The 27853-nt window shown below is 38.2% G+C and overlaps 1 protein-coding gene and 1 long non-coding RNA gene across 11 annotated transcripts in view; one reads left to right on the plus strand and one right to left on the minus strand.

Moving 5' to 3' along the window:
* RAPGEF2 (Rap guanine nucleotide exchange factor 2) overlaps positions 1 to 27853 on the plus strand; it is a 254465-nt gene that overhangs the window by 44545 nt on the left and 182067 nt on the right. The window lies entirely within an intron of this gene.
* Positions 5975 to 27688, minus strand: LOC132691971 (uncharacterized). The gene is made up of 4 exons (XR_009616115.3): positions 27500 to 27688; positions 12482 to 12580; positions 10972 to 11111; positions 5975 to 6194 (listed from the first exon to the last, which is right to left on the minus strand). It is a non-coding gene; the product is annotated as an uncharacterized LOC132691971 (long non-coding RNA).

The raw sequence follows: 27853 nt of genomic DNA on the forward strand, positions 1-27853 counted from the left end.
CATGTTCTGTTTTGATAGTAATTGGTATGAGGATAGACCATGTGCCATGGGTACAATTCTGTTTGCCTAGGAAGTCAGTCATTTGTATAATCTATTTATAAATATACATTACATGCCATTTTTTAATAGATTACATATTTATTTAAAGCATAATTTTTAGGGGTGAAACACTTAATATTATAATGTATTAATAATATAAATATATATTATATTTGATATTTGAAATCCAGAAAATCCTGTAACTTCTGTAACATAAGCCATTGAAATTAACATGGGGAAACATTTAGCTGTTGTGGCTACAGTGATTCTCAAATTGGAAATAGAGGACAGACAGACAACCTTAAACTAAAAGGGGAGACAGATTTTTAAGATTTACAAAAGTTTACATAGGTGGGAAAAAGTTGAAAAACCTAGCATTTAAAGTCAGCATGAAATTCCAACTTAGCCGTTTTGATTTTCCATTTTGATTGACAATTTCTTTTGAACATTTCTTTTTATTTCCTCTTCCTTGTTTTGACATGATTCAAGAGGATTAGAAAATGGAATGTTTAGGCATTTCTTCTTCCTTTTGACTTTGAACAAAGGTGGGAATGTTCAGTAATAACAATTCTGTCTTGAGAAGAAACGTATTTAGGGGAAAGGAGATAATGGGCTTCTTTGTGGGAAAAGTTTCCAGGTAGTGGAACAGATGTGATGTTATCTGTTTCTCTAGTAGAGCCTTTACTGGGCATTATTGTTCCCCACCTGAGTTGACTCTTTAGGACAGGAGAAACTCCTGGAATTAGTTTGAATGATATTGCAGAAGATGTGACGGTTTTCATATATGCCTTTGATTGCTTCTTAAAGAATAAAACAGTACTCTTTTGGCAAACCTGTGGCATTTAATTAGTAAATGCATCCTAATGCTTCAAGGTGAGCTCATTTTTAACAGTAAGGGCATTTTGATCTTGAAAAAAATGTATTTTACTTGTATATGTTGTTATAAAGTATAGACAAGCTAAATGATTACTTTGAAAATGGTCACTTTCTAATTTCCTTGCTCTGAAGCCTTTGAAAAAAATATCCTCAATTAAAATATAAAGAATCAGAGTTTCCAGGCGGTCAAAACTTTATATCACCAAGTTGATTTTTTGTTGTTGTTGAGTGTAATTTCTCCTTTCCAGGTCTACCAAACTCTTCTAACTTAAAATGTAGCCATTGTCCCAATTTAACTATTAGATTCAGTAACATCCAACTTACGAAAACTACCTGATGTGAATTGCTGTCTTCTAAACCACCAAGAAATGCAAAAGTAGGCAGGATAATTGTGCTTGCTGTCAGGTTTTCACTGCTCTCTTTGGATAAAGTTAGTGGAGTTCTAAGTCCAGCTAAAATGGTGATTGTATTTATTGTTAATATAAATTATAATTATTAATAAAGGGTAGGCAGAAAGCATTCTGAGTTCGAAATTTCGGCTTATGGAGAATTAAAAAAAAAAATGTACATTGGCAAGAGACACCAGGATATCCTTGACCAACCAGATGGAGTAGATACATGGTTTAAAGAGACAATTTCATTTACTGTGCTGAGGAAGGAGTATTAAACCTAATCGGAAGCATGAGATCTGTTTTTATCACCCAGGATCCTGAATTAGCAGAGATTAGGAGGAAAGCACCACAATTTATTTTGGTGGTGGTTTTATTCTGCAGAGATTGAATTTATCATAGTGGTTAAGAATGCTAGGTTATTTCTTTCCTTTACAAACTGTGTGAACTTGGGCAAGTTACATACCTGTCTGAACTTTCTCATCTGTAAAATAGGGGATAATGAATAATCTACCTCATGTGACTCTTCTGAGGATTGAAAATGATCCTTTTTCAAACAGGTCGTTTTAATGAATTTGACACTGCTAACTCAGATAATTGAATTTGGATGATGGCTGCATTTTAGGTTAGAATTCTGAGAAGAGTTAGGTAGAACTGGGAAAGAGAAATTATAAACAAATAATTCAACTTGAGATAAATTTTTGATAAAAAGTAGTTAGAATAGCCTAGAGTAGTCTCTAGGACAAGGCAGATGCTCAAATATGTTTGTGATTTTTATTGATGGTACACCTATTCCTTATGTAGTTGTGGTGGTAAAACTATGAAATTATTATTACCTCTTTTTGTAAATGGGACTCAGGGAAGTTAGGTCATTTGCTTCTTTGTAGGAAAGCTGAAATTGAAATCCTGATCCCCAAGTCAGGCTACCCCTACCATGTCCCAATATGCTGTGTTTCTGTTTTCTTTAAAGTACTAACAAATACTTATATACATTTATTCCAAAAATTTAAGTCAGAGCTTCCTGTAATCATTAAGGTTTCTTATGTTAGCAGTTTCAGTTTAATTGGTCTATGGCATCTTTGGTTAGGTAGGTTACTGTATGATAGCTGTAAAGCTGACTTACTGTAAACAAATACCATGATTTTTATACCCCATGTGAAAAATCATAATTCTGGTATCATAATGTCATCTAACACCATAAGATTAGAAAGTACAATGGTAATTAGGTGCTTTTGACAAGGAACCCAATTGCACTCCATATGAAGCCAATGATTGCTTCAGGTGTTCCCTTCTATATTTCCCAACTCCTCTGACTATAAGAATTACTTTGGGTTGGGGAGGCACGCATTCTGCTTATGAAAAATATAGATTCATAGGTCTCCAGAGTTAAAGAATTAGTACAGCTAGAGAGAGAGGCTCAGGAATATGTATTATTTAAGAAGCTCACCCCGTGACTCTGATGCTCAGTTAATTTAGGAACTGTTTGGGGCGCCTGGGTGGCGCAGTCGGTTAAGCGTCCGACTTCAGCCAGGTCACGATCTCGCGGTCCGTGAGTTCGAGCCCCGCGTCAGGCTCTGGGCTGACAGCTCGGAACCTGGAGCCTCTTTCCGATTCTGTGTCTCCTTCTCTCTCTGCCCCTCCCCCGTTCATGCTCTGTCTCTCTCTGTCCCAAAAATAAATTAAAAAAAAAACGTTGAAAAAAAAATTAAAAAAAAAAAAAATTTAGGAACTGTTTCCCTAGTTGGCCTGTAGCTTGGTTCATTGGATGTTCACTTTATTTGGCTAGTCAAGATTCTCGCATTGTCCATGCAAGGTGAGGAAAAGATAATGCTCAATTGTACCTTCTTCACAAGGAACTTCATGATCTATAAATATCAGTAAACATACGCAGACTCCATTAACCATGAGGTTAGGACTGCAGCTTTGCCCTTTATTGTAGGGATCTCAGATGTAGTTGAGTGAGCCTGAATGAAACTGCTATGTAATAGCAATATAAATGCTGGCCTACAGGGTATACCAATTCAGTGTCAGTCTTAAAAAAAAAAAAAAAAAAAAAGCCAGCAGGGTTGTTACTAAACACCTGGGAGAGGTAGGGCCATTGTGTTCCATCTATTATTGGTGATATTCCTAAGTTATGTGTTTATTGTATTCATCTACTATGGCTGATATATACTAAACTTTATTGCTGAATTATTTTGTGTTTATTATTGTATTTTTTACTATCCAGTTTGGGAATCATAAGCCTATGACCTTTTAAAATGGTTTCTAGGGTTTCAAAGGCATGCCTTTGACTTAACTTGACTATACCTGCTGGCCAACATGAATGAACGGCTTTTTAGACGAACAGGTTTTACAACAATATAAGGTTTGTTGACCTTGGTATTTATAATCTATTTGTGAAAAGGAATTCTTCACCAAATCCACTCTTTAGGATGGAGGGTAAACTTTAGAGATAACAACTTTATTTTTTATTTTCTTTAACGTTTTATTTTTTGAGAGAGAAAGAGTGCAAGCAGGGGAGGGGCAGAGAGAGGGAGACACAGAATTCAAAGCAGGCTCCAGGCTCTGAGCTGTCAGCACAAAGCCCGATGTGGGGCTGGAACCCACGAACCTGAGATCGTGACCTGAGCTGAAGTCAGATGCTCAACCAACTGAGCCACCCAGGCGCCCCCAAGAGATAACAACTTTAATCTTTGTATTAAGGCCATGACTTCCCTTGTCCTTTAAAATACCAACTTTCCCTTTAGGAGTTTAAAAAAGACCCCCAATATATATTTGCTACTAGAGTTTCTTTCTCTACGGAAGGAATCACCTTTCTCCTGTGACAATCCCTTAAGCAGTTGAAGCCATTCCACCACCTTTTCCCTTTCCTCTTGAGTTAATGGCAGTGGCAAGGTGGTTGGGGTAGGGAACCTGGTTTTGGAGGAGTTGGAGTATGGAATGAGGCAGGTGGCAGTGATAGCAAAGCATAATGAAGTGTCTGTAGTGGTACTAGCAGAGGGGACCTGTGGTTGTATCACTTAAAAATTTTGCCAATTGGTTATTCTCCCAATTTGTTTATTCAGAATTTCAGAGTTTATTGAAAGTTGGTAGTATTTTATTCTTAAAGCAGAAAAAAAAAATAAACTAGCAGGTTTTTATAATTTTTATTCAGGGTGTCTGTATTGCATTTTTGCCAAAAGTGAGAAGAAGCAAAGTTCCTGCTTATTCCCTGCACCTCCCCCTCTTCACTCCCCATCCGATAATAAATTATAGGAACTTCAGCTCAGTGTTCTTTTATTTTTCATTGTCCTCCTTATTTGGAAAATACTATTACTTAGGTATAAATATAGATACAGATGTAGATTATATTTGAACAAAGAGCAAAGGAAGGCATGTGAGACTGTCCTTTGGTTCTCTTTCTTGTGTCCCGGGTCTGGAAGGACTTTAGGATTATCTGGTTAATTGCCAGTCTTCCACGGGAGCAATATCTAAACCATCTTTATTGACAACACTTAAAAGATTATCAGACGATGGGTGGCTCAGTCGGTGAATCATCTGACTCTTGATTTCAGCTCAGGTCATGATCTCATGGTTCAGTTCATGAGATGGAGCCTGGAGTGGGGCTCTGGGCACACTGTGCGTGGAGCCTGTCTAAGATTCTCTCTGCCCACCCCCCTCAAAAAAAAAAAAAAAAAAAGGAAGGAAAAGCACACAAAACTAAGTCTTCTCAGTTTGCTCATTTTGTACAATTTTATTCAATTTTTACTAATAGTACTTGCTAAATAGGATCTGAAAACTTGAAGGAAGCCAAAACTGTCACTGGCCACCTTGCTGGAATCCCTTCCTCAAGTTTCAGTCTTGGTTGGCATCATGGAGTCTCTGGCCAATCCTTTTCCCCCTTAAATTTGAAATAATAGCAGTAGCTTGTATAATAACCAGTGAGTAAGTGCTTAATATACATTATCTTGATTTTCACAGCAGCTCTATAGAGTGTAGATATTATTCTCAGTTTATGGATGGTGAATTTTAAGTTCAGTAGTGTGAAGTAACTCTCCCGTATCTCCCAGCAGTAAATAGCAAAGTCAGGATTGCGGCTGGGTTCTGATGCCAAAATGTGTTCTCTTAATTGTTGTCCTCTGCCACCTCTTGTCATTGGCAGTGTCTATTTGCAGAGTCTCCTTCAGCCTTTGTCCTTCTGGATCATGCAGCTGTTTATATTTTGCATCCTCCTCCTTTCACTCTACGAGTAAGAATTCCTAAGTTCAGATTCCACCATATGGCAAAAGTGGCAAGGCGTCATTATTAGTCTCTTGAGAAAAATGTGTTGCCTGAATCTGTGCAGAGAATTTTCTTTTGATTGTGGGACTTGTAATGGGGTCAGTCTATGGTATTTCCAAGAAAACTAAGCATAGTGTTATTGTTGTCCAAGAGGTCGATAAAAACATAGTTCAGAATCAAGTTTGACCACTGTAAAATTATTTTTGTATATATTATGGCAAGTTAAATTTGAAGCATTATATTTTCCAGACTTCAAAATTTCAGTGGTCTGTTATTTAGAAAGGTTATGTACATTGGCTAGGCCATAGTGGAACCACCCATTTATTTATCAACCCATTCATTACTTTCTGTGGGTTTTTTTTTTTTTTTTTTTTGCTCTTTTGTCAGGTACTTCCTTGTGGCTTAAATAGTTTTGCTCCTTTTTTTTTTTTTTTTTGTTTTAATTAGCCGAATTTAAAAACTCTGCAACTGGAACTCTTCATTAGCAGTGTGGAAAGAATTTTAATTGGCTGTGTGAACAGTAGTGTTGTCAACTTGTAGAGCAGTGCCCCACTTACAGATGGAAACAGCTGTATCCTTTTTCTTAGGAGACACGGAGAGTCTTGTCCTCAGATCATCAGGTGAATGCTCCTGTGGAAAAATGCAAGTTACAACACAGGCATTATCGCTGTCCCTCCAACCCAGCTTTTATTAATCTGTAAAGAAGAGCATCCATTTTAACTCTATTATCTAAGTATGAAATGTGGCATTGGAGTCATATTAATTGGACACTCACATTATTTTTTAGTTTAATAGGTTTTCATCAAGAAACTGTCTTTGTTCAGCTTTACGTTAGCATTCTAGTTGTGTAAAAGACTTTATAAAAAAGCCTTTTGTTATGTCCGGTATACCATAGATGGACACATCTAACTTGTTATTTATCCTATGAAATGTACCTTTTACCAATTGATTCTTCCCTGCTACTTCCTGTCAATAACTGATAATCATGCTTCTATATGAGATCTTAATGATAGCTAATATTTAAGCAAGTTTAATCATCTCAAACCCAATGAAGAACATACTTCTATTTTTATCCTCATTTTATGGATGAGGAAAATTGAGGAACTTGCTCAAGGTAAATGGTGGAACAAAGCCTCAAACATCCTCTTTGATTTTAAAGTCCCCCTCTTAAGACAGGAATATCCTTGATGGTGTTGGGACTATGGCTACAGGGTGTTCATTTAATTTATTTCAGTAGCACACATGTGAAGAAAGTCTACTTCAGATCAACTGCATTGAAGCCCAGAGAGCTTAGACTAGAGTTGGTTACATCCTTAAGTTAATGCAGTATGCAGTTTACCTTTTTCTATGTGCAACAAACAACATGGATGAAAACATGCTAACAACATGCCAGTCTGTGCTTTATTTATTTATTTTTTGTTTACTTATTGTTGAGAAAGAGAGCCTGTGCACATGCAAGCGTGAGGGAGGGGAAGAGAGAGGGAGGGAGATAAGAGAGAGAAGCAGGCTCCTCACTGTCAGCGTAGAGCCCGATGTGGGGCTCGAACTCACAACTCACCTGAGCCAAAGTCAGATGCTTAGCTAACTGAGCCACCCAGGCATCCTTGCTAGTCTGTGCTTTAAAGTACTGGGTCCAAAAAGAAGTAGACTTGATTTAAGTGAATTTGTACTGCAGGCTCTATCTATGCAGTCTGGTAAATCATCTCCTTTTTCTCTTTTCACAATAAAACTTTTCAGGTACAAGGCAGGAATTAATATTCAAGTGGAGTTTACTTATCCATATTGAGAGTTAAAAGTTAAAAATATTGCAACAATTTCTGGGGCACTTGGGTGGCTCAGTCAGTTAAGCCTCCAGCTTTGGCTCAGGTCATGATCTTACAGTTCAGGAGTTCCAGCCCAGCATTGGGCTCTGTGCTGACAGCTCAGAGCCTGGAACCTGCTTCAGATTCTGAGTCTCCCCCTCTCTCTGCCCCTCCCCTGCTCACTGTCTCTCTCTCTCTCTTTCTCTCTCTCTTTAAAATAAACATTAAAAAATTATTTAAAAAATTGCAACAATTTCTTCAGTAACGTCTCCTATGGCATACTTTTTGTTTTCTGCTAATTCCTTGTGATTACGTATTTGGAACTAATTAGAAATTAAATTTCTTTATAAGTTTTGAATACATAAGTGTTTTTGAATAGGTAATGTTATTACCCTGGAGAAAATCATGAGGAGAGGGAAAAAAAAGGGTAACAATTTGATTGAGGACCTTGTTTCATGTATATGGTTAAAAAAATCTTGGATATAATCATAAAATTGGATTGTTGTGTAGCATTTTAAACACTTTTTATGTGGGAGAGATTGAGCGAGTGAGCAGGGGAGAGGGACAAAGGGAAAGAGAGAGAATCCTAAGCAGGCTCCAGGCTCAGTGTGGAGCCTGACTTGGGGCTTGATCCCACAACCTTGGGATCTTGCCCTGAGCCAAAATCAAGAGTTGGACGCTTGACAGACAGCCCCACAGGTGACCCCCTGCATTCTAAACATTTTAAAATACATGTGTTAACTTCTTAGAAATTGATTGCTCAGGGGTGCCTGGGTGGCTCAGCTGGTTGAGCATCTAACTCTTGGTTCATTGATTTGAGCCCCGTATCAAGCTCTGTGCTGACAGCGTGGATCCTGCTTGGGATTCCCGCCCCCCCCCCCCCACCTCCTTTACCCTCCCCCACTCATGCAGTCTCTGTCTCTCTCCAGATAAATGCACTTAAAAATTTTTTAAAAAAAGATTGCTTAATATGAATTAAAAGTTGTTAGTGAAGTTGAATTTTGTAAAAAATTATTAGTAAAATTGAATATTATAATGAATTTCTTTTGTGATGCTGGGTTTAGAAAGCAGGTGGTTAAATCTTAACTATTTGGAGGTAGTTTTCTTTTAAAATAGTTAAATTATGTTTTCAGAAGTTTGCATCATATATAATTTGTAGTTCCCTTGTAGTTTTTGTTTCATGAAAGTGTTCTTTTGAATTAAAGAAATGATTTTGATTGTGATGTCAATTGTGATAATTTGTTAATCTTAGCCATAGATAATTGCTTATCTTCATACATGTTAAATTTGATCCCTGGTGTGTGGTCAGGTTTGATGAATAAATCAAGAAGGCAATACCTTTCAGAAATACAATGGTTGCTTAATTGAGGCAATTAAGACTTGTTTTTTGAGAGAGATAGTAATTTAGATTATCTCCCCAATATATTCTGAACTTTCATAAGTTTTTAAAGCACGCATTTTAAAATTCTGGAGAGAAACCTCAGAAGGCTACATGCAACAAACTTAAGGTTTCCATTCTGCTCATTATATGTATCTCTGACACATTTCAAAATGTTTGTTGAAAATCTGGGAGTCTTTATATTGAAAAAATTCATCTTTGATAACTGTTGTAATTGTTATTAGAAAATAGTTTTCAACCTCCTGGGAAGCATACTTTTAAATCTTTACACTTAAAATTTGGGTTGTTGTAAATATTAATGAACCTGGAGGAGAGAACCCACATATATTCTGTCTATATCTGTACATTATACCTCTCAACTATCAAAATAGCCCCTGAGGGTTTTGCTGGCATTATCTCATTTAATCCTCACAACAGCCTTATGGGTTGAGCATTCACCACCATTTTTCAAATGAAACGGGCTCTCAGAGTAAGTTACTCTGTCCATAGTTCAAAACATGCACATGGCCGAGCTGTGGGTTTTAACTCAGCCTGGTACCAGAGCTCAGTCTCCTACCCACTGTGCTACCCTGCGAGGCATATTACAAAATGCATTTCAGTAGTCTCTTCTGTCATTCCTTGTAGTATTATTTCCAGACAGAGTACTCGGGGAGGGAAGAAGTAAATAGGTTTCATGCCATAATGTAGGCACTGACTATATATATAACTACAGATATAACTGTAAGATGAAAGTATAATCTTTTGTTACTTGCTACCCTCTTACTTGCAAACACCTCTTCAGATAGGAAGCATTTCTGGTGACTTGGGCACCACTTTGCTGAGCTGTGTAGAGTGCTTAATTTTGTTTTGTTTTCAAATTTGTGCCATATTATTCCAGAACAGATAGCTGATTAGTAGGTATTTATCCCTACTGGAAGATGGGAGTTACGGAAATTAGAGACAATAGGTATAGAACATCCAGCCTAATGCCTGGAATATAATGGGTAGTAGTTATTGTTTATAAAGAAGTTACTCTTCATACACCATGGGTAGTACAATATAGTAAAACGTTTTAAATATTGTCTTAAAAATAGTAGGTTTGAAACCAATATTTTTGTTTGATAATTCATATTACTAAGCTGTTGAGACATGACATCTCTACAAAAATTACAGATAGAGCTTGATATCGAAGCATTAAACTGAATGCCAGATAAAAATACAGATGTTCATTGTATTTTTATATTAGTCTTAAGGAAAACAAAGCTCCCAGGATCTGAAGTATTGCAAGCACAGAGAATAGTACAAAAAATAACAATGTGCTCTACTGAAAATCGTTACTACTATGTGCTCTTGCTGAAAATCTTTAATATTGGAATATATTCTGCAAACTTAAAAAAAATAAGACAACTCAACACAAAGAGCCTTCTATGTTTCTTGAAGGAATTTTTTTTTCCTGGCGGGGGGAGGGGAAAAGGTCTGTGGGATAAGTTTATTTAATATGACATCAGTTGAATAAAGCCAGCTGTGAGTAATTATATCTGATATTGGATTTCCAGCTGGTTTGTTGAACTATTATTGGTTCTCAAGGTACTTGGATATTAATTAAATGATGACTTATAAAGGAGTCTTGTTTAAAGTAGTGTTGCCTCGATGAGAACATTTAGAACAGGCCACCTGGTACAAAGTTCTAATTCTTCCTGGTACCACTGCTATTTTAAAATCAGTATGTTTTTAACTTAGAGGAAAACATACAGTTCAAATCTGGGTTTGGCGATGATTTTCTATATATTATGTGTGTATACATGAATTTAGTGTATCCTCGCTTTGCCTAAGGGTTTTCAAACTCAAGTTATCATTAGTGAAGAATTCATGTCAGAGTGAGTAGAAGCACAGGTATTTCTATTTCAGCATGTCAGACACTTAAACTGTGTAAACCATGGATATAGTGTTAGATTTGAAAAAAAAAAAAATCATGGGATTAAAGAGAAAAACCAAAAGAATTGAAGAAAAAAATAATCAGGAAGCGGGAACTGGCCAAACGTGGATTAGTGCTCTAAAGAGGTAAGGAAGAGAGCAGAGACATAAATTAAAACCAAACAACCCCTTTAGAAGCTCAGGCAGTGAGGTGTGGTGGAGGTGGAGGGCTGCTGGGTGAGAGGGGTGAGTGCTTCTAGAGGAAAGACATTTATTTTCAGATAATAGCGACCAGACACACTTTCTTTCTTACCTTCTGCATTGGGATCTTAGTGTGATCACTGTTGATCTCTCTCTGTCTCAGGAATAGTTAAACTACAAAATTTAGTGTAACTACTAGGTGTAGAGCCCTCTGCCACTCAGATTTTGGATTTCAGTAATTCTAGACATTTCCTAAGGATTATAGGGATAAAGAAGTATAAGACATGGTACCTCTCTGGGAGTATACGGTCTTTATTGAGTATTGCCTGTATTGACTTGTTCCCACAGTTATTTCATATATATGTTAAAAAATACCAACAATACAAACGAACATATGGTAAGTTACTTATGAATGATGGATTAATAAATAAATAGGATATTAGGGAAAGGTAGAGCTGTAAGAGTGGTCTGAAAAGGCTTCCCAGAGGACGTGAGCTGTGATGCCCATTAGGATGGATTGGGCATTGGACATGTGCAGGCAGAAGGAGGCATGTGTCTTGCACGGCATGCTGCTGGGCAGAAGAGCCATCCGAGTAGAGGTTGGAGCAGAGGAAGAGTGGGAGAAGGCTGGGACAGGACCTCGGGTACAGAGTGTAGCAGCACTGAATGCAGATGTGATATGCCTGAAATTTGGTGATCGATGGAAGCTTTTCGCCAGGGGAGCAGGACAGCCTAAACAACTGTTTGAGTGCCTTATGATAAGCATGATGAAAGGGGGATGGCCTGAAACTGTCCATGCCATTGAAAATAGAATGAAAACAACAACAACAACAACAACAACAAAAAACAAAGTATGACAAGGGACTTACCTCGATTGGAAAAAAACTAAATGTGTGACAAAGGAGAAAAGAGGTGCTACGGGTAGCGGCTCTAGATTGGGGAGAACTTCCCAGGGTTTTCCCTGGAGCAGCTGGGGCACGTATACCAGTGGCAGAAGAAGAGGAATTGAAAGGTTTAGGTAGGGGAAATTTAGTGTGGATTTTAGTTACTGTTTTGAGCAGTGCTCCAGCAGCTTGGAATGGTAACTAATCAGCTGGTGATTGTGGTCATTTGTAAAGGTAGGCTGGGAGCAGATGTGATTTCTAAGTGAAAGGACCTTTTAAGAAGGATGAGGTTCAGAGACCAGCCTCTGAGTAGTCACCTTGAAGAGACTTGGTGCAGCTTGCAGAGCCCCTGGAGGGGGGCCAGGGAAGACCCTAGGAGGAGGGAGTGATCAGCACGGGCCACCTTTCATGACACTTCATCCTCTCCTTCCCTTTGTTATGTTTTCTTCTTCTTGCTTATCACTACCAACAGTTTTTACACTTTGCTTATGCAATTTCTTCCGTCCCACTAGACTGTAATATCCACAAGGACTGGGGGTTTTGTCTGCTTTGTATACTAGTGCATCCTTAGCATCTACAACAGTGCTCCCCACAGGGGAAAAGAGAAAATTAATTTGGTTTAGCCAGATTATTGGTGATCTTGGAGAAATGACTTTCAGTCAACTTAAGGGCAAAGATCAGATTCCAAAAGGTTATACAATAACTGGATAGTTGAGAAAATGGACAAAAGGGGTGTACCTCTCATTCCACAGTCTTGGCTAAGAAACAGAGCTGTTGCTGTAGAGGACTTAGGAAGGGTTAGGTGAAGATTTTCCAAGGTGGGAAACTTGTTCATTTCTAAGGAAAGAATGGAAAATGATACAGAGAAAACAATGTTAAGAGTTTAAAAATCTGGGTGTGTGCTGTTTTTTTTTTTTTATGCTTGAATGACTTACCAATTTTAGAAAAGACAAAAAAGGTGATGAAGAAAAAGTACTCCTGTGTGTGTGTGTGTGTGTGTGTGTGTGTGTGTGTGTTCTGTTCTTTTTTGATTTGTAAAAATTTAATTTTTGCTCAGGATACTAATACTAAGGGCAGGATGAACATGAGTGTTTGGGTGATGGTGGTAGTAGGGTTAAGAGGAAGGGTTTACTGGTCTACCACACTTTTTTGTGAATTTCACATTTCTTGCGCAGAATCTTTTATTCTTAAGGTAGCTGGCCTCCTGGGCAATTCCTGTGTGTTTGGTAGAATCCTCACTGCCATGATGAAGTAACAGTTTGGACAGGTTACATGTGGATTGTTTCAATGGCATCTAATATTTACTTTCATGAATGAAGCAATGTGTTGATTCCAGAAGAATAAGAAATAGAACAGTTAGTGTTACCTGCCATATATTTTAGAGTTAAGGAGGGTTAAATGACACATAAGTACAAGTGATGGTAATATAGATTTATTTCCATAATTATGTTATTTGATTTTGATGTATTAACTTTTTTCTACCAAAAAAGGGTCAGCTATAATGAAGTCAAATTTAAAATAAGGCAGGGGCTTATCTGTCTAAAAAAGTATTATTTTTAAAATTTGTTACTTTTCCAAGTAATACAGTTTTTATAAAAACTTTTTTACTGTCGTTCAAAACATTTTTAGACTGTAACTTGGTGTTATTATCAGAGTTGCTTAGTGAATCCTACAAGGAAGTTACTACCTCTTTACTTCATAAATTGCATGTTATTTTTGAGCCTGCTTGGGCTCAAATAATCAACTTGTTCACTAGGCTTAGTTCTGGGTAAATGTTGGATGTTTTCAAAAGCTAAATCTCCCTAAAGTACTACTAATGATAATATTCAAAAGAATGTGCATACAGATATTCTTAAAGCACACAGACCTTATGAATACATTCAATAGCTAGACCATGTCTATGAATAACGGTGAGTGGCCAGTGACTAGAGAGGAAGTGATTATGTCCTTGGTTTTCCCTTGTTTTTTTCTTCTCAGTTCATTACAGATGGCACTTGGCTTCGACAGACAGCAGACTAGGTGCAGGGCAGTGGAAGGCAGGGCCCCACACATGTTTAGCATAGCTGGTGAGTTGGGTTTTATCCCCAGAGTCATGTTAAATTTATTTGTACTTTTAAGGCATTACTGAATATTTTATTATTGAGCTGTAATAAATTTAAGTAACTCAATAAGCATACCCTTTGGAAATGATACTCTTTCTGTAATGGTAAAAGGACTTGATGCTAAATGTTAGTATCTGACTCTTGATTTTGGCTCAGGTCATGATCACAGGGTTGGTGGGTTTGAGCCTTACATCAGGCTCTGTGCTGACAGCATGGGGCCTACTTGGGATTCTCTCTCTCCCTCTCCCCTCCTTGTGCACTCTCTCACTCAAAATAAATAAACTTAAAAATGGGATGCAGTCACCTTTCCTTATTCATAACAGGTACTCAATAACAATTTGTCAAATGAAGGAGTGAGGTTCTAGATACTTAAGATTTCTGGTATAATTCATTCTCTTATTTTAAAGAATTTTTTTTTTTTTTTTAAATAAGATCCCACTGGGCCCGATCCCATGAACCATGAGATCATGACCTGAGCCGAAATCAAAAGTCAGATGCCTAACTGACTGAGCCACCTAATTAATTCTCAGTACATAGTTTGAGGATCAAGAGCCTACGGGAGAAGAAAATATGTGATGTGGTTCAGAAGTTCTGATACTGCCTGGCAGCAATGGTAGAGTGACAGAAAGCATTTGTTGAATTTGGGAGTAAGAAAATGCGTCTTCTGACACCTCTGACTTACAACTGAATTTCTGTTATGCTTTGTAGCTATTTGTGAGGATGTTTTTATCGGTGTTAACAGACTCAGTGTCTTTGAGGACCAGAGTTGTGCTGTTCTAGTCTCTGTTCTCCAAGAGGACATTCAATACCGACAATACCTGGGAACTGTGAATGAAGGGAAGGGGTGCTGTCTAAACAGATTTGGGATCCTCCCTACCCTCAACCCGTGTTGAAGTTTGGGCGAAGTACAAGTCTTCATTTGTATTACAAAGAATATGAGGTGTATTTAATATCTGTTACTTTTCACATCCAGCTGTTCCTCTTTGACTGTCTACTATTAGAGTGTTACAACATTGTATTTTACTTTAAATCCAGAAATTGTCTAAGTAAGAAGACAAAAACAACACCTAAAATACTATTTTAAGTATGTTGCCAGGTGGTCTTTGTAGCCTGACAAATTTTGGAGAATTACTAATGTCTCTTCCATTGCAGCACCCTGGCCTTAGATTATTTAATTTCAAAGAAAGAAGAAAAAAAAATACACACACACACATATATACACATATATACACACACATATGTATATATATACATAACTATATGTATATAGTTATGATCCTAACATAAAGAGAGTCCCTAACATAAAGGAGAACTTTTTAAATTGAATGTATTTAACTCATTAAGAGTCCCACTACATTGTCCTTATTTTCTCATCTTGCCACTCACTCGGCAAAAATTTCCTGTGGACCTACATTTGGAACCCTCTCACTGTTCTTTGAAATTTGTCCTTTACCAGGAAAGGGAAATTGTACAGCTTCCTCTTCCTTCTTCCTACATGGATCCGCTAGTTCTAGGATGCAGTGGCTGGTGGAGAAACCCTTCATAACACTGGCTCAAGTGGCACACCGTTTAAATTGCGAACATGTATTTTAGGAAATGTGGAGCTGGGAGCCACCTTCCCACCTTTCCTTCTCATCTTCCTTTCTGGTTGTGATGGCTTGTCTGCAATAATTGACTACACGGGACGGTCACTGTTGCCACAGAAGAGATCTTTGCATCGTTCTGATTTCTGGAGAATCTGGGTAACGATGCCCCCATGGCTTCAGGGGTGTGTGTGTGTGTGTGTGTGTGTGTGTGTGTGTGTGTGTTGATGTCAGAGTATTGCTGTTGCGGAGGCCAAATTTATTTGTTTATGAATATCATGGAGTCCACCATATAAGTCAAATGTACACACGCACAAATTTAACCTGTCGTGCATGCATGCATGTACATCCTGTACGATTGGGGAAGGTAAAACAATTGTAGTAGGATAAGTAAAGATGTTAGATTTTAGCATCAGAGTTCAAAACATGATTGAAAGGTGGGATGCTTCAGAAAGCATGACATGCTATCTTTTTTAGTGGAGCCCTTGATTCAAGTTTTATATAAATGTGTGTACAATGTATAATATACATATTTATATGTTTCTAATTCTTTTCTGTATCTGAATAATATATTTCTTTTTCTGTAACTGCCACTGCCACCCCTAAAACTCCCCCCCCCCCCCCGCCACCTTACCTTTTATGGACAGATCTGAACTTTGAGCAGTACCTAACATTTTTTTAGTATTTAGTTAATTTCTGACTAACCAAGTTAGAAGACTCTAATTACATATGTAGAATTCTCATTTGTTTCTCCTGTCCTCTTGAGAAATAGAAAAGTTTGAGAAACAGCATAATATTGGTGGTTGCCTCCTCAGTAAAACATTCAAGATGGGAAAAACAGATGTCAAATTATTTTTGTCTTTTGTCCTAGAAAAATGGCAGCAGTGAAGTTTTCTATATTTAAACTTGCTTCCATTCAGAAGCTCTTCCTTTCTGCTAAGAGGCAATAAAGAGCCTGTGTCCTCAGTGACCTGTTCTGCTTTGCTTTTATTATGTTAGGACTGTCAAACTCTACTGCTGTAGGAATATTGACATTTGTATAGTGAATGATTCAAACTAAGTACTGTTAGTTGAGCCTCTGGAATTAAGTTGGTATTTGAAACTTGAGGTGTCCTGAGGGTGAATTTTGTAGACTCTGGGGCTCCTTGTTGCAGAGTTTATGTTCAGTGGAGTGGTGTATGTCAACTTCCCTCTGCCCACCCTGACTCTCCGAAGGTTTCTACAGGGTTTACCAGAGCCAGACTGTCTGTGGGAGATGAGTTGAACACCACGCTGTAGCTTTTAAGTGTATTGTTAGAGGAGAGTTGGGGAGGAGGGAGTATATTTGGTTGATTTTTTTTTTTAAGTTTATTTATTTGTTTTGAGAGAGCAAGAAAGAGAGCACAAGCAGGGGAAGGGCAGATAGGAGAGACTGAATCCCAAGCTGGTTCCTGCACTGTCAGTGCAGAGCCTGATAATGGGGCTGGAACTCATGAACCATGAGATCCTGACCTGAGCAGAGATCAAGAGTTGGTCACTTAACTGACTGTGCCACCCAGGCGCCCCTAGTTAATTTTTTTTTAAATGGAAATGAATGATAGTCCAGGAACCATTTTATTAGAGCGGGGTGTGTGTGTGCCCGCATGCACACCCTTGCTGTGTACAGCTGATTGACCTTTGTTGTTACACTTAATCAAATGTTTAAATGGTAACTTAAAAGGTAGTCATTCACTGCCTGCTAGCTTGATCATGGAGAGCAAAAATCAGGCTAGCAGTAAATTTACTGCAAATCATTTTCTAGTGTGTTAATCTGTACATGTGAGATTCAAATTTGACTACAAAATTTTGCACTCTGAGAAATTAAAGTAAGATAGTTACTTGAAAATGAAGATATATTTTGTTTCTGCTGCCTAGGAGATGTGAATTCTGGGAAGCTGTTGACTTGGTGGTAATGCATTGTTCTGAAGGGGAAATATTTATACAGACTCTTGAAAACAGGAATTGTGGACTGGTTTAGACACTTGATATTTTTCTCACTTGTGCACAAGATGAGTTTTTGGTTACAACTAAATTGTTGACTTTTCTAATGAGAAATCTTAATCTTCACAAATGAAACTTAATTGTCGCCATGGGTGTTTTTCACCGTGTGATACGACAGTGAACACAGGGTGCAGTATGTGTTCTCAGTTGTTCTACATCATGCTGCTCTTGTAGTAATTGGAAAAGCTGCCTTGTGATGTCTGTAGTTGCTTATCTTTTAACTCCGCGTGCATTGTCTTCAGTAAGAGACTCTTGCAGCATGAGGATAAGATGCGACCCTCCTTCATCTGTCTCTTAGAATTTACAAAGTACTTTCTACCTTCTTCAACTTTTCTACCTTCTCCCCTGAAACACCTGCTCTTGAGGCTCCTGCACCAGCTTGAAGTAGAGGAGCCATGGGGTGACAAGGGTGTGTTTCGTTGAACCTAGATGTCTGTCTTGTACATTGTCATGGTCACTTCAGGAGGCCGTGACTTTATAACTACTTTTGTCTCAAATTTAGCAACTGTTCAAAAACTCTTTTTTTTCAAGGTGTAAGTGATCTTTCTGCAGGGGAAAACACCTGAGGAAATTCTAGACAAACAGAAGAGCTTGAATCTGTACCTTTTACTTCCAGAATTCCTTATGCACGCATCTGGTAAAGTTACAGTGCTGAGGAGCCTGAAGCTGGAGAAGTATATCCAGGCCATGTCAAAGATGACAGGAGTATAATATCCCTGGGTTTTAACATGTGAATTTGAATACAACTACAATTCTGGGAGATTGTTTCCTTTCAGGTATAAATTAGTAGGCCCAGAAACAGCCGTCATATGATTTGATGTTGAAATTGCTATTTAATAACATATTTAAGAATTTTACTGAAAATCGTATACTCCACCATGGATTTTTTTTTGCTACATGTTCCTGAAGTATGTGATGGTGTAACTCTGGGATATGAAGGGCTTGAATAGCACAAAACATCTCAGCAGTGTTGTGATTTGACATTTTTGTTTTAAATGCTCTCCCCCCCCCCCCCACTTTTTTTTAGGTTATGTATTTTGAGAGAGAGAATTTAGGGGAGGGGCAGAGAGAGAGAATCCCAAGTAGGGTCTAGGCTATCTGCGTGGAGCCTGTCACAGGGCTGGATCCTACCTGAGCTGAAATCAGGAGTCAGATGCTTAACCCACTGATCCACCCAGGTGTCCCTCTGTTGCTTTACTATGATGTGTGGGACTGGGAAGCTGCTTTAAAATAAGATGCTAGGGATAATTGGAATTAAATGATTTTTTTTTAATGTTTATTTACTTTTGACAGAAAGAGAGAGAGAGACAGGGGCAGAGAGAGAGGGAGACACAGAATCTGAGCTGTCAGAACAGATCCTGACGTGGGTTTTGAAATCACAGACTGTGAGATCTTGACCTCAGCCGAAGTCCATGCTTAACCAACTCAGCCACCCAGGACTTAAATGATTTTAATAGGCATGCTGGTAGACTTCCCTCCCCTCCCCTCCCCTTTTCATTAGAGGCATGAAGAGAAAGGACTTGGCATATTTTCTCAGATGATCTTAAGGAATGCTTTAAACACTCCTTTCTGTTAAGTATATGTTAATGAAAATGCACTTGAGACCAAGGACGGAGATTTCCAGTCGTGGGAAAGGACTGTTGGTGTGGTCTGCCACCTTGTGGCCATTTACAGAATTGTTTCAGACTATACAGATCGGAGTTTCCCATAGCTCTGAACATCAAGATTGAAAACACATTTTCTCCCTTTCCTTCTTTCGCCATTATTCTCAGGAATATTCACTTTAGGGTCTCTAATAGCACCACCCCCACAGGAAGGTTGCCCTTTCCTTTCTTTGCATCTAGTGCAGCCACAGTCTGTTGCTTGACACAGATGAGACAAAAGATGTAATAAAAGAGAACAGTGACCTTGTTCAAGGTGTTTATTCTCTAATTGAGATAAAATGTAAACCCTTGAAAGTAAAGTGGCTGCACAGAGCACAGGTGAAGGGCCACACGTGAGTGACACAGGCAGTAAGAACTTCAGTGGCTCAGAAAGGAAGCTCACACTGCCTGTGCAAAATGGGGTCTCGGAGACATGTTTTTCACTAGGGTGAGAGGAAAAGGAGTGTGTGTTTTGAGGGGCTTTTTGAGGGACCCAAAGATTGTTGGTCATTTTTTTTTGGAAAGGGTGCAAGAGATGTTGGGGTTTGAGTTTTATTCAGAAGCCGTCCTGGGGAGCTTTGGAAGGAGCAAGTTTGAATGTGACATGGTAGGATTAGTGCACAGGTGGATTCTCTAGAGATAATAGGCATCTTCTGCCCACCAAACCTGATATAAAAATCAGGATTTATAAAGCAGACAATTTAAGGGACGCTTTATATGTTTTATAAATAGTTCATTTTATTTATTTTGATTTGGATAGAGATACTCACATATGAAAAGGATGCATTAATTTGTAAAAATTCTGATATATATATATGTGTGTATATATATATATATATATATATATATATATATATATAAACATACATACATACATTTCAGGAATATTTTTAGTTTATATTCTTGTAGTTACTGTGTGCTTTTTTCAGATCATAGTTAATAAAATCATAGTTAATAGAATCAGCTACCATTTTCCAAGGGTCTCTATGTGCCAAGTGTTGTTTTGAAATTACATATCATTTTAGCCATACAGCCTCACCAAGTAGATATTATGTACTTTGTTTCGCAAATATAGTCTCTGTAACATACCCAGGGTCGCACATCTTGAGAGTGATGGGCATGAGGATGTGAACTATGCTCCATTTGACATATGTTCTTTCTGTAATCCTTTTTAGATAGTTTTTTTCTTTAATGTTTATTTTTGAGAGAGGGAGAGAGAGAGCAAGTGGGGGAGGGGCAGAGATAGTGGGAGACAGAGGATCTGAAGCAGGCTCAGAGCTGACAGCATAGAGCCCGATGTGGGGCTCGAATTCACGAACTGTGAGATCATGACCGGAGCCGAAGTCAGATGCTTAACCAACTGAGCCACCCAGGTGCCCCAGGTTTTTTTTTTTTTTTTTTTTTTTTTTTTAATGTTTATTTATTTTTGACAGAGGGAGAGAAAGAGTGTCAGTGGGGAAGGGACAGAGATAGCGGGAGACAGAGGATCCAAAGCAGGCTCTGTGCTGACCGTAGAGAGCGTGATGCAGGGCTTGAACCCACAGATCGTGAGATCATGACCTGAGCCATCCAGGCGCCCCTCTTCTTAGACAGTTTTATATATTTTAGTGTGCAAAGATTGAGAAACTGCCAAATGAAGCTTTTTAGCTTCACTGCCTTGTCAGCAGACACAGTGAGACTTGCAGCCTTCCCGCCTTCCTGCCCTCTCTCCCATGTGGCTGTGCACATGAGTTGGAGCCTTGAATAGTCTAGCTTTTAACCTTATTACAAATAATGTTCAAGACATAGCTCTCAAATTCCTCACTGGTGAACTTTGGCCTATGAGAATAAATGACCTTTTTGCCTTTGCAAGGGAGGATAATCAGTATCCGTATATTTTCTGGTCCTCAGACTGATGTCACTTAGCAAGGTACTCCTTTCTCTTTCTGTCTGTGTTTAAATCTGGAGGCATTTACTACTCGGGTCTCCATAGACCTGCTTAACTGTAGCACAATCTTTGCCTTAGTTTCTTTGATGATTGAGATACAGCCTTTTTAAAGGAATCAACCTTACTGTTGTTGTTGTTTAATTTATCTTGTAACTGGAAGGTTATACCCTTTGACTACCCTGCTGATTATCGTTTAAACACACAGCTTCCTGGGAAGTCTGGATGCCTGGCTGGCTCAGTCAGTGGAGCTTTCAACTCTTGATATCGGGGTTGTGAGTTCGAGCCTCTTGTTGGGTGGAGAGAGTACTTAAAAAATTAAATACATAGCTTCATATATAAAACATATATACAACTCATTTTAAAGGAAAAAGTTGGATACATTTTTTCATAGTGCTGTGTAAAATACCACCATCCCCCTTCCCTTCATTGTTTGCAAAGAATCTCTAGAGGAGAGGAGGAGGATTGTGGGAAAGGAGGTAGAATAGTTCTCTCAGATCTCCAAAGATTGTATTAAAATATATTTTAAGTTGTTGGCAAATCCCTGATGCCAGTGAACAAGTGAAATTAAAAGCTAGTTTTAAATGGATTATAAATTTGCTGTGAGGCTGATTATATTCTGAATGCGTCTCTAAGGAGAAATTAGAAAAGGACCCCAAGATGCAGAAAACTTTCCCTCGGACTTCTTTCCTACTAGGCCTGTGTTGTGTTTATAGACTCTGAACAAGAGGGTAGGTTAGGTTGTGAACAATTAGAGAATGCTTTTGGGTTTTGATACATGGTTTATGTTTGGGGCAAAAGTTTATTTGTTTCTTTTCATGTAACACTGCATTTCAGTCGATCTGTCAGTTCTTGTCTATGGGCTACTGTGGTTTTACACTTGCTGAATCTGCTTTCAAATAGCATCTATTTTTGAAAAAAGGATGTCCTTCCTAGGGTAGAAGGAAAGGCTTATTGTTCCAAAAAATGCTGCTTCCTGGTTAGAGCAATATCATCCTGTTTGTATTCAAGACTAGAAAAATTTTGGGGGAAAAAAAGCTTACATGTTTTAAGGGTCCTTTAAAATAGTAATAGTCACGTGGATTTTATTGGTCTCAGGAGGTGCATTTGGGGAGTTCTCAGTTTGCATAGTGTGGTTTGCTCACAGAAATGTCACTTGGAATACTTTCGGTGATTTAATGCTCCAGCATTTGTTTTTCTGTAGTTGAGTTTGTTGAAACATAACTTCATTCTGTGAATGTCTGTTTGCATAGAGAAAGAAATGTATAATCCAAGAATATAATTCCCTGAAGGCCATACATTTCCTTGTTTATCTTAGGAGAAAGCCCTTACTCTGTGATGCAGCAAGCACGTCTGGTTTTCACTGACGTTGCAGATTTCAGGTTGAGCTAATCTTCCTCAGCACCTCGCCCTTTTGTCTTTTTGTTTCTTTGCTGGCTAAAGGCAATCCCATGCCAATTCATAGATTATTTTAGTAAAGGCCAACTATTAAAGGGGAAATGAGGGTTAAAATTTACAGGTGAAACGTGAAGGCAGAGCCCTTAGGGGTGACCTCTAGGGGCAAGGAAGTGGTGGAGGTAGATTCTGGGCAGAGCTGGGTTGCTTCACTTGGCCTCTCATGACCCTCCATATCTTCTTCCCCTACTTTGCTGGTATTTTTAATTTCTCTTGGTTGTGCTGCCTGAAATCTCATACCATTTACAGATTTGTTTGGACTACGAAGATGCAAATGGAGGCAGACAGTTCCCCACAGAAGATTCAAGCGCCCCCACCAATCACTCCCATTGCATTTGTGTTCAGATTTAATTTTAATTTTAGGCCTTTAATTTTTAGACCAGAGTATTGATGCTTCAGAATGGGGTTTGGGGTAACGTGAGATCATTGGACACCTGGAGATATGGTAGAAAAAACTGCCTGGGAAGATTCAGAAGGCCATATTTGCCTATTTCAAAATATTGCTCAGTCCATTTTGCTTCTAGGAGAAAATAAGAGAGCTTGTCTTCGTTTTTATCTTTCAGTGTTATTTACCTTACTTGCAATCCCTGATCATCGGTAAGCCTAATGTTTGGCTGCTGGACCCTGTATTGAAGAAAAATTTAACCATAGTCCTTGCTTCCATTTGTATTTCTTTTGTTCATCTCTAGTCAGTGTTTCATTCCTCAGAGTCCAAGAGCAGAGTATTCCTGATGCCTTTTCCAAATCTTTTCTGCTTTTCCTACCTACCCAAATCTGTGATGGTTGTGTCCATATTGCACAGTGAAACATCACATTGACTTGATTGTTGCCTGCCATCTAGACATCTTTTCTTACCATTCCTTCTGTTAGTTACAATGAAGAGATCTCAAGTTTAGATAGAATGTATCTGTAGAGTCCTCTAATTCAAGCTAGATAATACTGCCTTCCATTTAACAGCTTCATGTATAATAATGATGTCTGCTCCTTGAGTTTATCAGTTCCTTGTGGCATAAACCATTTAAAACAAGTTTCTTTTGAGATGGTTTATTTTAAGAATAATAGAAGAAACTCTGGACATAATCGTTGTATTCATTTCAAGAATTGAATTCAATTCAAGATGTGTATAGGCTCGTTACATATCTGAAATCCCCACATCAAACAGTTGCATAGGATTCCCTGATTGTGTATTGCTTGAGTGACACGTTTCAACTTACTCCCCAGAAAGCATCATGATTATGTGAGCTGCACATGTTTTATTTATGCAGTGGCATACATACAGAAAGAGAAATACTTTTTTATTTGGTCATGAGGTGGTGATATAATGCAGTCCTTTTCCTTCACACTCAGAGTTTTCTATTCAGGCTAAGTAACAACTTTCTGATCCATTTACTTATGTCAGTGACTTATAGGTGAGCATACATCACTGTTCTCTACAATTTTATTAACTAATAAGCTATCTTATTTAATTTGCAGGTTATAATTATACATATTGCCTTAAATAATGTGGTAGTTATTGTTCTTAAATATATTTTGCATAGTCATAGAGGTTATACATTCATACTCAAAAGTTGTTGCATTACTGACACATGTAATGGGTGTGACATAACTTATTCAGGAATGTGACCCCTGCACAACTATGAAACTACAATGTTGAAAAGCAACAGATTAATAAAGTGCCCTTTCATTAAGGGATATGTTCTTTTACTTTGATTTTGCTTGGTTTGAAGAAGAGACTCAGTTATTCAAGACCTATTATCTTTTAAGGCTTAAGGCTGTTTTCCCCCTCCATTCTATTTCTAAGCTTCCAAATTCTTGCTTCTATCATGTTTCTTCTAGACTTCTTCCTTCTCCAGCTTAAAAAAAAAAAAAAAAAAGGTATTTCTTTCTGCTGCTTTCCCAATATACTTTTTTTTTTTTTTGTCATTGTAAATTTATTTGCTTGATGATTGTTAAGTGAATGTGAATAGTCTTGTCTGTTTGCTTTTTAGACAAGAGTGTTTTATGGCTTGGACAGGTCCTAACCCAAGGTTGATAGGTACTTCAGTGAAAAATATGTAAGACTTTACTATTAGATTCAGAATATAAGCTCTTCGGAAATGGGGGGGGGGGCAGGGGGAGTCTTTCTGTACTATTCAATGACTGCAAGTAGCACATATATTTATAATATCTAAAATAGAATGAACTTTTTAGGATTGCTCAGAAAGACCTTTTACTATAGATATTAAAGAAACTCATCAGGGCATTTTTTATTGATTTTTCCCTATATGCAAATAGAATATTATGATTGGAGTCTGATTGCATCTGAAGAAGGAATTTATTAGCTTTAGGAATGCAAACTTTGGGATGTGAGGGTGATCTGGCTGCGACATCTGTCACCCCATTGATCGCCAGGGTTGATTCCACTGGTCTGGCAGGCTAAGCGGGCATCCCCTTCCTCCCTCACCGCTCCAAGTGCATCCCTCCTGAAGCTGCGTGCTCTGGAAGAGGACGACCTTCCCGATAGAGGAGGAGCGTTCTTTCGTCAAGGGTATACGAGTAACTGCGCTCCCCTGCTAGAACCTCCAAACAAGCTCTCAAGGAATGCAAACTTTGTTAACTAGATGATGTGACAATTTAAATGGTGACAATTTAAAGTTATCAGTAAGATTATTTCTCCCCTTCCCCCGCCCCCCCCACCCCCCACCCCCCCATATCACAGTATTGTTTTAAGGATTGCAATAAAATATTTTAGGCCAAAAACTTCCTTAGTATCCTCTTCAAGTTTCTGAGTTTCTTCTCTAGTTGTTATCACTGTCCCTTATCTGTGCTTTTAATATATGAAATTTAACTGCACATATAGTTTTGAATTATTCTGAAAGGTATTCCTAAGGCTACAGAAATTTTTTCTTAATTAAAAGAGAGCATTGAATCGAACCAAAGTAGCACAAGACTTGAATACTGAAAAGTAAAAAACATTGTGGAAAGAAATTAAGAAAGACCTACGTATATGGCGAAACATCCCTGTCATGGATTGGGAGACTCAATACTGTTAAGGTGGCAGTACTACCTTAACTGACCTATAGACTCGACACAATCCTTCTTACAATTTCAGCAGATTAAAAAAAAAAAAAGGTTTTTTTTTTTTTTTGTGGATTGACAAATGATTCTAAAATTCATATGGAAATGCAAGACACCCAAACAAGGCCAAACAATCTTGAAAAAAGGAGAAAAAGGTTGGAACCCTGATAATTTCTGATTTTAAAAGTTGCTACAAAACTTACTACAGAGCCACATAAACAAGACAGTGTGGTTCTGGCATAAAGATAGACATATGGACCGATGGAATAAAACTGAGAGTCCACAAGCACTTGTATTTGTGGTCAATTGATCTTTAACAAAGGTACTAATACAATTTGATGGGGGAGCGAATAGTCTTTTCCACACAGGGTAGTGGGACAGATGGATATCCACATGCCAAAGAACAAAGTTGGATACTTAACTCAAATGCAAAAAATAACTCAGAAATGAATCATGGATGTAAGAACTCTTAGAAGAAAATGTATTAGTAAATCTTTGTGACCTTGGAATAAGTAATGGTTTCTTACATAGAACTCTTTTTCAAAAAAGTTTTTAATGTTTATTTTTGGGGGAGAGAGAGAGAGAGAGACAGAGCATGAGCAGGGGAGGGGCAGAGAGAGAGAGAGAGAGAGAGAGAGAGTGAGTCAGTCAGTCACAGGACCTGAAGCAGGCTCCAGGCTCTGAGCTGTCAGCACAGAACCTGACACGGGGCTCGAACTCATGAGCTGTGGGATCGTGACCTGAGCTGAAGTGGGACGCTAACTGACTGAGCCACCCAGGCACCCTATTACATATGACTCTAAAAGCATACGCAACAAAAGAAAAAATAGATAAATTGGACTTCATTAAAATTAATTAACTTTGTGCTTCTCAATTTTTTTTTTTAACGTTTATTTATTTTTGAGACAGAGAGAGACAGAGCATGAACGGGGGGGGGGGGGGGGCAGAGAGAGAGGGAGACACAGAATCGGAAGCAGGCTCCAGGCTCTGAACCATCAGCCCAGAGCCCGACGCGGGGCTTGAACTCACGGACCGCGAGATTGTGACCTCAGCTGAAGTTGGACGCTTAACCAACTGAGCCACCCAGGCGCCCCAACTTTGTGCTTCTAAAGGCACCATCTAGGGGCACCTGGGTGGCTCAGTTAGTTAAGCGTCTGACTCTTGGTTTCAGCTCTGGTTTGTGGGTTTGAGCCCCATGCTGACAGTGCAGAGCCTGCGTGGGATCCTCTCTCTCTGTTCCTCCCCTGCTCATATACTGTGCACTCCCAATCTCTTTCTTTTTCTTTCTTTTTCTTTCTTTTTCTTTCTTTCTTTCTTTCTTTCTTTCTTTCTTTCTTTCTTTCCTTCTTTCCTTCTTTCCTTCTTTCTTTCTCTCTCAAAATAAATAAACTTAAATATAAAAGCACCATCTATGAAAATGAAAAAAATACAAAGCCTGTAGAATGGGAGAAAATATTTGCAAATTATATCTGTGATAAAGGCCTTCTATCTAGGATACAAAGAATTCTTAAAATTCAATAATAAAAAGACAATCCAACTAAAAATTGAACAGAGAAATTGAATATTTATCCAAATAAGTTATATAAATGAGCAAAAAACACATGAAAAATGCTCAGCATCCTTAGTCATTAGGGAAATGCAAATCAACACCACAATTAGATAACACTCCAAATAGGAGGGCTAAAGTTAAAAAGACACACAATAACAAGTGTTGACAATGATGTATGTGGAGAAATTGGAGCCCTTATACATTGCTGATGGAATTATAAATGATGCAGCCATTTAAGAAAAACAATTTGACACTTTCTTAAAAAGCTAAACGTAGAGTTACCATATGAGCCAACGGTTCCACTCATAAGCGTATGTATACCCATGAGAACTGAAAACAGGTGTTTAAACAAAAACTTACACATGAAAGCTCATAACAGCATTGTTAATTGCATCCATGAAGCAGAAAAAATCCAAATACTCACCAACTGATGAATGGATAAATAATACGATACATCTCCACAATGGAATATTATTTGGCAATACAAAGGAGAGCAGTGATACATGTTTACAACATAAGTGAACCTTGTAAATACTGTGCTAAGTGAAAGAAGCCAGACACGATCTAACATTCCATTGTTAGATTCTATTTATGTGAAATGTTCATAATAGTCAAATCCATAGAAACAAAGTAGATTAGTGGTTGCCAGGAGTTGGGGGTAGGGGAAATGGTGAATGACTGTTCATGGGTATAGAGTTGCTTTTTGGGGGTGTTGAAGTGTTCTGAAATTAGTGATGATGATTATACACAAACCACCAAATTACTCGCTTTAAAATGA

The sequence above is a fragment of the Panthera onca genome, chromosome B1 (genome assembly GCF_046562875.1).
Source record: "Panthera onca isolate mPanOnc1 chromosome B1, mPanOnc1 haplotype 2, whole genome shotgun sequence".
Lineage (NCBI taxonomy): Eukaryota > Metazoa > Chordata > Mammalia > Carnivora > Felidae > Panthera > Panthera onca.